Source organism: Monopterus albus, unplaced genomic scaffold (assembly GCF_001952655.1).
Source record: "Monopterus albus unplaced genomic scaffold, M_albus_1.0 scaffold96.1, whole genome shotgun sequence".
NCBI classification, from domain to species: Eukaryota; Metazoa; Chordata; class Actinopteri; order Synbranchiformes; family Synbranchidae; genus Monopterus; species Monopterus albus.
Window position 1 is genome coordinate 165,809 of NW_018127976.1, and position 9,613 is coordinate 175,421.

The window sequence follows — 9,613 nt, forward strand, 5'->3', positions numbered from 1 at the left end:
GATGATTATTGTTATTATTATGATATGTTTAACCGTAATTGTAATCATAATATTTTTTTATGTTTAATGTCCGGACATGTCCCTGAATGTCCTGTATGTTCTTAGATACACACCACTTAATCAACACTCACACACATTGATTTTCTCCATGTTTTGACTACTGCTACGGTCAGCTGTAAAGCTGGCATATCAGGTGACGCCACGGTTTGACGTGCCTGTGTAGAATGGGGTTAGCCCAAACCAGATATAATGTACAGGCCTGTTGGGTTCGGGGTGTTTCATTCTTCATCTGCCTGTATTGGAGGTGCAAGATACCTGAGCGTGTAATGTTAATTTTACCTGTTATCCTTGAATAAACCAGCACGGTTTTTTGTAGCCACTTGGACCGCCTCGTCTCTCTGAGTTTCACTGGTTAAGTGTAACTGGTTGGACAAGCTGGTGAGGAACCATGGCTCTGTAGTGGGTACAGAGCTGGACTAGATGGTGTCCAGAAAGCAACATCAGTTTCATAGACAACTGCAAAAACATTTTTGGGAAAACCTGGTCTGATTAGCAGAGACGGCATCCATCCCACTTTGGGTGGTGCGGCTCTCATATCTAGAAATCTGGACAAGTTTCTTTTAAAACCTAAATTATGACAACCCAGAGTTGAGTCCAGGATGCAGGGTGGCAGTTTTACACACCTCTCTGCTGTCTCGTTGCAGCTGCTACCCACCCAAAACTCCCAGTACCCCACTGTGTCTGTGTCTGTTTTCTCAAACTTTAAATAAACCCACTCGATGTTTTAATCACACCCTTGATCTTGTTCTGACATACAGCATCAAAACTGATCACTTAATCTTTTTTCCTCCAAAACCCTCTTCTGTCTGACCATTTTCTAATTGGTGAAAGTCACCAACCCAACCATCTCCTGCTAGTCTCAGACAATGGACTCGTCTCTATACTTGTCCTCTTAGATCTCAGTGCTGCTTTTGATACCACTGATCACAGCATCTTATTACAGAGACAAGAGCATGTTATTGGGATTAAAGGAACTGCACTAAGCTAATTCAAATCTTAGGCACCTATCGATCTATCTAAACAACCTTCATGTGACCTGTAGATAACTCCCTCTCCACAAACATGTGACCCACATCTCTCACAGGTGCCACTTTACCTCATAAGGTTTTCATATGCCATTAAAGTGTTCATGTTGATTTTTTTAAATTATGTGATGAATTTGCATACTATTCTGTAATTTAAAACTAGGGCATCCAACGACAGGTTAATAATTATATAAATGTAAAAGTAGGCTACATATCATGCTGTATGTGTGTGGTTATGTTCATGTGTAGCAACAGTGCATTAATTATCAATAATCCAGTTTCTGTAGTATGATGTTAGAACAAGCCACTGCTTTTTTAGCCTGCACTTCTATTTCAGGACTGTTTGTAGAATGGCATGTGCGTTGTGTTCTTTGCAGCGCAGGGTATAATTATTGGGACGGATTCTGCTGGGGCAGATTTATTGCTGAAAACTTGTCAGAACAGATAATAAATTCCTGCTCAGCCAGGAGACATGTACACTCACACACACACATCCCACATGCAGACACAGCCTTTTATCTCTGCTCTGTACCCTCACAGTACTATATTCCAAACTAGTCTCTCATATAATGACAGAGGGAAAATAAGTGTGTCTGGTTACCCCCATAACAACTAGTCCTGTTGGAGAGGAAAAGGTTTCAATAAAAACAGATCAAATGGAAGCTTTTATACATATATATACATATATATATTGATTAGATAAAACAGATCACCAGCAGGTGGTTGATGGAAGCCTTGGGCAGTGACCCTATAGTCCCTGTAGGATCTTCCCCCATTGAGTGGCATGAAAAATCCAGTTCAGGCATTCTCTCTCACAGTGAACAGCTCATTCATTAAGGTCTGGGCTGCTACTGGGCCACTCCAAAAAGTGGATTTTCTTTGTGTGAAGTCATTTACTTTGATGTTTAAGGTCACTGTCCTGTTGCATCAGCCAGCTTCTGAGCTTCAACTGCTGGACAACCACCCTGACATTATCCTGGAAGATACTTTGCTCAATGATGGCAGCTGTCCAGGCCCATGAGGCAGCACAGCCACCATACTTCACTGTTGGGATGATGTTTCCATGTCAGTATGCAATGCTCTTTCACACCGTATACAGTGCTGCTGCTTCTTCTTCCCAGAAGTGCTTCACCGCTAGTGCTGTGTCACAGTGCTCTTTGGCGAACTTCAGGTGCATAGTGATGCACCATATATATGTCTTGTAAATGGTTGCTTCTTGGAACTTTTTCAGTTGAATTTTCATAAGAAAATTAGATATTCTTCCCTTTGTTTTATTTCCATCATCTAACATACAACTTTATACATGTTACTCAGTAATTTCAGAGAACAGGCTTCACTTATCTTTAGCAATTATTGTGTCAGTAGTCTCTCAATGACAGGCTATTTCAGAACGGTATTGACAAACTTGGGGAAGTTGGATCAACTCTGATACTGAGACTGTTTTTTTAAAGGACAGTTTCATCCATCATTGTCATTAAAGGAGAAGGCCAGTCTATCTTGTTGTTGTTCTTCTTCTGTTATAATACTCTAAATTATAATCAAATTTTCTGTAATCTGTAACTCCCAACTGATCTGAGAGACTTTTGAAGTCCCTGCCTGTTACTGAGTGGGTGTAGTACACAATGTGCAGTGTCAGTGTCATGTTGACAACTGCCCTTTCTTCTTCTTTCTTCAGCCATTAAGCTGCACTCAGACCAGAGTGCAGATCAGAGTACCTGACAAAATTTACCCTTGTGGTTTGGCTAAAAGCAAGATGTTAGGAAATACTGTAGCATGGGTAGGGTTGGAAGAGGCAGCAGCAAACATGACCAGTTGGCTAACAACAATCTGCAGTGTAGTTAATTATACAGCATCTTACCAAAAATCAGTAATCTCTCTCTCACTCACTGCAGCCAAGTGGCCTGTATGAGTTCCCTGTGCATTATTTATGAAAAACAATGTAATCAGTACTTCATCAATGAGGCATCATTTCTACCCCTCTTTCTCAAATGGCAATATTCAGAAAACATCACAGTTTCAATCAGATTGAACTGTGTTGGTGCAGTCAAACAGGAATTTACTTCCCATTGATTTGTATGTGGAACAGGGCGAGACCCTGCCTCTTCTGGTTTTGGAACGAAAAAAGCAGAAGAGGCAGGGTTAAATCTGCATCTGCATGTGTCTCATCATGTTCCACACAGAAATGAATGAGGAGTAAATTCCAGTCTGACTGCACCATAACAAGCCTGTTCCTCTACCACATGCATTTTTACAGACTTGTCATACCCTCCTTGCCCACCAGATGTCTTTGAGTTTGCTGCCCTGTGCTAGTCACCCGATTTTGCTGTACCTTGCATGTGTCCTGATTCTCTCATTCACCCACCCGTCACTTGATCCCCCAATTAATGCCAGCACATAAGTACCAGCCTCTTTCCTGTTGCGACATGGCCAACTGCTTTGCTGCTTTTGTGTTCCAGCTGCTGCTTTGTTCCTGTTCCCTTGCCTGTTTCTGATTCGAGTACCTTTAATTCATCCTGTTCATGAGCCCATTATTCTGCTGCCTTTGTACCTGAGGTCTAGCAATGTCGTTGTAAATTATGAAAAACTAAAACTCCTGAAGATGATCTGATTAATACAGTTTACTCAGTGTACTTACACTATAGAATGTATGTTTCTCTCTGGACTGCAGGCACTGTCATTTCTAAAGCGTGTGTTGGCCTGCGGAGGCCTCAGACACTCATGTGCTGTCTTTGACACAAGGTATCACTAGGCAGTGAAAAGGTTGACTGAGAGGACAGGAGAGGTTCATGTTGAGTCCACACTCCCACGCCCACTCCCATTGGCCCACCTACATCATCCACACATTCCACAAGCCCAGTGTGCCCCATGCAGCATTCTGCAGGAACCCCAACTATCACCATCCAGACTAAAATAGGACCCTTAACATTCCACACACAAACGGGCACATACATGCACGTCTGTATAGCTACCTTTGTGAGGACACAGTGCATTCTCTAACCCTAAGCCTTACCCTAACCTAAACCTAATTCTACCCATAACCTTCAAACAGCCCTTTTATGGTGTGTCCTCACTCTCATGGTGTAGAATGCAAAACCAATCCTCACATCCTTTACATACTGGTATACAAACAAGCTTTCACACAGGGATCATTTCTCATCGCTGATATGCGATGAAAGGCACTTGGATGCTATCTTTCATTGTGTGTGTGTGTGTGTGTGTGTGTGTGTGGGTGTGTGTGTGAGAGAGAGAGAGAGAGAGAGACACTTGGTCAAACAAAAAACAAGTCTCCACTATTTTGGAGTGTTTAACTTATTTCCATAACTGCAACACCCTGGCAAGAACCTAAGCCAATAGCTGCTGTTCTATTGATGTTTCACTGTGAAGCTGGCAGTGAGATCTCGCTTTCTCACTTCCACATACCACTGTGCAGATGCCATGACCAAACAGCAGATTTCACTACTGTAGAAAATCATCTTTAAAAGTGAATATCAGCATTTTTTTGATTATATAATTATTAATCTCTTGGTAAACATGCTGAACAGTGTTAGAACTTCCACATTCACACAAACCAGTGGGATGATTTGCTATAGACCTACTTTCCCATGGGAACAGAAGGTAACATCCCTGCCATATGAAAGATGAAAATCTGACCCCACCAGTGTTTGGAATAACCAGTCATCAAATACCCCAAAGGTTTAAAAAAAGTTCTCCCCTTAATACTCCATGATAAAGTGGCTCCACAACATACTGAATGTTCACCAAACTGCTTCTGCATCATTCTGGGTTACATGTCAACCAGCAACAATGAACAGTTGAGCACGCGGCCCACAAGCATTTGGCAATGTTTTTGGCCGTTTGGTGTTCTGTGCTAAACCCCTACAGCTGAGCAATCACAGGTCTCCTGCATATGTGAAACACAGTCTGCTTGAATGGCAGCATCACTGATGCACACATCTAATAGAAACCAGTGTGTGGCTGCTTTTGGTTGTTACATCTGGTGTTGGTGATAAGACTTTGCATTTTGAAAATTGGCTCTGTAGTGGATCTGTCACTGAACTGTGTCACTGTGAAGTGTTATCACTGTGTTGCTGGCCAAAACACATGCATGCATGCATTTCTGTGTACTGGTGCTAGATGCATCACTTCAAAATGGAAATTCTAGCAGCATGTTTCCATTTTGCTGGCAAACAACCCTCTGCCCACACCGAGCTGAACAGACATGGGATGTTTTCTAGTACCAAAACATCCATATGTTTCTGTAATTCATAAGTTAACCCATCTCTCCTAGGAGTACTGTCTGCTCCAGCATGGATGGCATCCCTCAGCTCTCTCACAGTGAAAAACACATTAATTGGCTTGTCATTTTCTACATGGCTGTCGAGCCTCCACTGAGTCATTACTATCAGTTTGTTTCTCTTCATAGTTCTTGACTCCCAGGTCTCCCTTCAATTGTGCACTGCTTAAAAAACATCCACAAAACACACCAGCCTTGTCTCTACTGGGTGCCGCTTCTGCATCTCCATTCTGTAAAACTGGCAGAGAACTCAAACACACACCCAATTCATTCAGTAGTATAGGATAATGGTCACTCTCTATTACTGTATTATTTCTTTTACACCTTCCCAAATGCAAATACCTGCCAATGTTGCAGACACTAAAGTAAGGCCAGTGGCTGATTCTGTACCATGTCCAACAGTCATTCTTGTACCACCATAATTTAGGCATACAAAATCTTTGATCTCGAACAGCTCTTCAGTCACCTGTCATCATCATCCAGCTGGGGTTCAGTCAGCACAATCCATATCATCATTCTTATCTACTCCCTATGCCGCCATCCTGATCCAATCACAAACCAGTTTAAGTGTATTCCAAAAACTTGTCAAAAGTCAAAAATGACTAACTTTGTTTTGGATCACCAGCTCACCCACTGGTTGCCTCTCTCCAGCTAGCTAGTTGTCGACTGTCAAATGGCTGTAGCAGCTGAATGGCCAGCCTTCACCAGTAACCAACAGGTCACAAGCATGAACGTATTAAGGAGGATCACAAGAACAGGGCTGTCTGAGATGAGCAAGGCCTGTGCAGAACTGATCAGCAGCAATCGCTGCACAGAATGAGGTTAATCAAAAAAACAGAGTCAGACTTCTCTTTTTTAAATTGAATGCAGTCAAACATATGTTTTAACCCCTTAGAGCAGGTGTGTAGGTAAATACAGGAAATGTTGTCCATGACTTGTTTCCAGAATTTCCTGGTGTAATCCAGTAGGCAATCTTCACCATGAAAGTCACATAAGGTGCAGTTTATTAAATTAAATTAAATTGATAAATTAATTTTAGCAGTTGAAGTATCCATTAAATTCTGGCTCATTTTATGTCTGACCTGATCCTGACTTGCTCTGACGTCACGCAAACATGGTCAACAATAACCTCACAAGATCATGGCGGCTGCAGGTTTTGGAAGTAAACGCCACAGTCGCTCTCCACCAACTGCAAGAGCTCAGGGCACAATGGGAAACACCTGGCTCTCACCTGATCTAAGCTGATTGGTTTAGATGTTAGCTCAACAACGCAATTTTTCAGACACTTTAGCTTTGTTTGTTTGCTTATTTTTCTTACATTACTGATGCAACACAAGCACATTGTGTAATATCTACACAGATGTGAAGCCCCAAAAGTCTAAATATCTGACAGACCAATAATGGCAAATGATTTGTTTCTTTCCTCTTCTTGTGTATTTAGTGGCTGTTCTGAATATAGGCTAGACTATTTATAGCCCACTGTACAGTCTCATATCAGTCTTGTCATAGCAAACTGACATGAATGAGAAGTCAAAGCAAAAAACCAGGTCGTCTATTTTAACACAGTCCCCTTGGACACTGAGTACCTTGTGGGGTGAACAGTTTAGTTTGATGCCATTTTATCGGATCTAACAGGATGTGTTTATGTGTCTTCCTGTACAGATGGTGAAGGCTAGTGAAAATGTCCTAAACCGGCCGTCATGGCTTTGTCGCCGCCTTCTGCTGCTGTCTCCGACTCTCCGCTCTCCACTTCATCTCACAGGAGCCCACTGTTAACACTACTTCCCCACGACGAATGTGTAGGCTGCTTCCGTTAATCTCGTATATTTTTCAGTCACTGGTCCATGCTGACTGCCAGGCTACAGTATGGTAGCAGCACACCTGTTGTTTCTTGTTTATCAGAATTGAGAAGCGGGGGAGACACGATTATGCTGAGCGTCCTGATATCATCAGCTGTACAGGGATGCAGCTGAGAGCACGTAGGCAGTCCCACCATTCCTGCGTCACATCCATTATAGCAGTCCAAACTTGCTGAAGGTTCACTGTATCAGACGCTGACAGCGAGTCAGGACACCAGCCAACGTTAAACGCTCTCTGGCTGAAATAAAATCCTTTTGTTGCTGCTCTGTGGTTTTCTGCTCTTAGTTTGCGGTCCTGTTCGCTGGTTAGATGGAGGACAACAGACTATTTTAGGCTACTGTTTCACTGTCCTATTATTGTTCATCTGTATCGGACAAGCCTACCAGTCACGGAGCAGCAGCGCTCTGAAAAAAAAAAGACTTTTCACCTTTTAAGGCTACGTTTAATCCAACATGCTATTTGTCCGTTTAACTGGGCAACATTTACGGCCTGCAAAAGCCTTACAAAGAAGACCTAGCATACTTCCATAGCTTTACTCTTACTTGATGAGACTGGGCTGTTTGCTGCTCGGCAGACAGATGCGAATCCCGGAGCGTGCGGGTAAACGCCGGTGGCCTTGGTGAGGACCGAGGCCTATATAGCGCATCCCCGCGGACCACGTCTGATCTGAAAAGGTGCAGTTGAGCTGACAATCAGACGACATCAGCAATAATATGTTAAAACCACCTAAGCTGTCAAGGGGCTAAGACTCTCCAACACAATTATAATCGCGTATTTACACATTCTCTTGTTCGTTTGCTGTACTCTTGGTCACCTGTCTTCTACCTTTTGCCTATGCTTGCCCGTTAGTATCGCATAAGACGGCAAGTACATTCCGAGAAAGGAGTAAACACATACACGGATACAAACCATAGGTTAAAAGGAAAAACAATCACAACATGCAGCCTACCTGCAGAGATGTTGTCGCCCGTTTTCAGAAGCGCTTCTAGACCCTCGTATGCGCGCTCCCGGCGTGGTTATTCAGAGGCACTCAGAAATGTCACACCAGAGCTCCACCCCCTTCCTGACGCCGACACCCTCTAATCTATCGGGCTTTTCTCCACCTGTAACCTATCTGATAATAAAGCCTCGAGAGTTGCTTTAGGTTATTTAATTTCTGAGGAAAATAAAACATTTCTATCAGACTATAAATTCAGTAAGCTTAATTAGGTGAAGGCGTGTGACATGGTCCTTGTGGACCTCGGGTCTACGTCATTAAGCGAGATTAGTGGGTTATCCAGTTAGAGTTGGGCTAATAACGCAGGTTTTCTGGTAGCTGGCTCACTTTTACGTGGACCAGATCACAGTGGTGACCTGCAGCAGGCTGCTCCGGAGCATGATAACTGTCAACAGCATGGATACTGACCAGTCATATCACTGAGAAATTAAGTGAGTCATAGTTTACAATAAAGTACAAATAATAAAGTAATAATAATTAGGATCAGTAGATGTGTTTAATTAAGTGATCTTACAGTTCTAGGCTTTGCATGGGTCATGTTTTAAAACAGAGCTTCTGGACATCACACTAAAAACAATGAAACTTCTAAATAAAATTTTTATTTCACAAAGATAATTTTATTTCGGACGTGATTCCTGACAGTGTCAATGCTTCTGACTGGCTGAGAAAACAATAACTGGTAACAACAACCTAATACTCTGATTTTTTTTGTTTGTTTTTTGTTTTTTTGTTTGTTTGTTGTTTTTTTTTTTTTGTTACCTAGGCTATTTCCCATGTTTAGGCTATAAATGAACATTTCAGCCCGATGACTTTATTAGGTATTCAGTAGGCTACACTTCCGCTCAGCTTTGGCAGCAGTACCGGTCTGACATCACTAACAACTTGTATATGCACGAGTATATACGTAACAGTTTCACCATCGGACAGAAAAGACCCTTATAATTCCTGCACTTCGCGTGTTTCTTGCATTTCACCCAGTGGAATATTGCCTACATGTTTGTGTCGCTATAAGCGAGTTTTCTCACAGATATGCCATATAATATTATTTACTTCATTTATGGTTGAATTAACCCAGGAACAGAGCCAGAGATATGCAGCTTCACAGTGCCGCTAACCCGTGACGACCAATGTTAGGCTCAGTGAAGATAATCCTAAAGCAGCCAGACTAAGCAGAATTTATAGAAGACAAACTGTCCTGCTGCCTGTTCTCTCTTATTCACTGACACACACACACACATCTTGTAGTTTATTGCATAATTATAATTATGTCAAAAATAGATCAAAGGAGATCGCGTTGAATAAAATTTAAGTGCAGTAGGAACAGGAACGTTTGTCTATGAATGTTGCCGGGGAAGTATTTTAAAGCCGTACGGTTTC

At 42.2% G+C, this 9,613-nt stretch overlaps 1 protein-coding gene across 1 annotated transcript in view; it reads right to left on the reverse strand.

Annotated features, from left to right (window-relative positions):
* slc16a3b (solute carrier family 16 member 3b) overlaps window positions 1–8,287 on the reverse strand; it is a 28,922-nt gene extending 20,635 nt beyond the window's left edge. The window contains exon 1 of the mRNA XM_020608921.1: window positions 8,189–8,287. The gene's annotated coding sequence lies outside the window, so the exon portion shown is untranslated. The remainder of the gene's footprint in view (window positions 1–8,188) is intronic.
* Window positions 8,288–9,613: the final 1,326 nt, after the last annotated feature.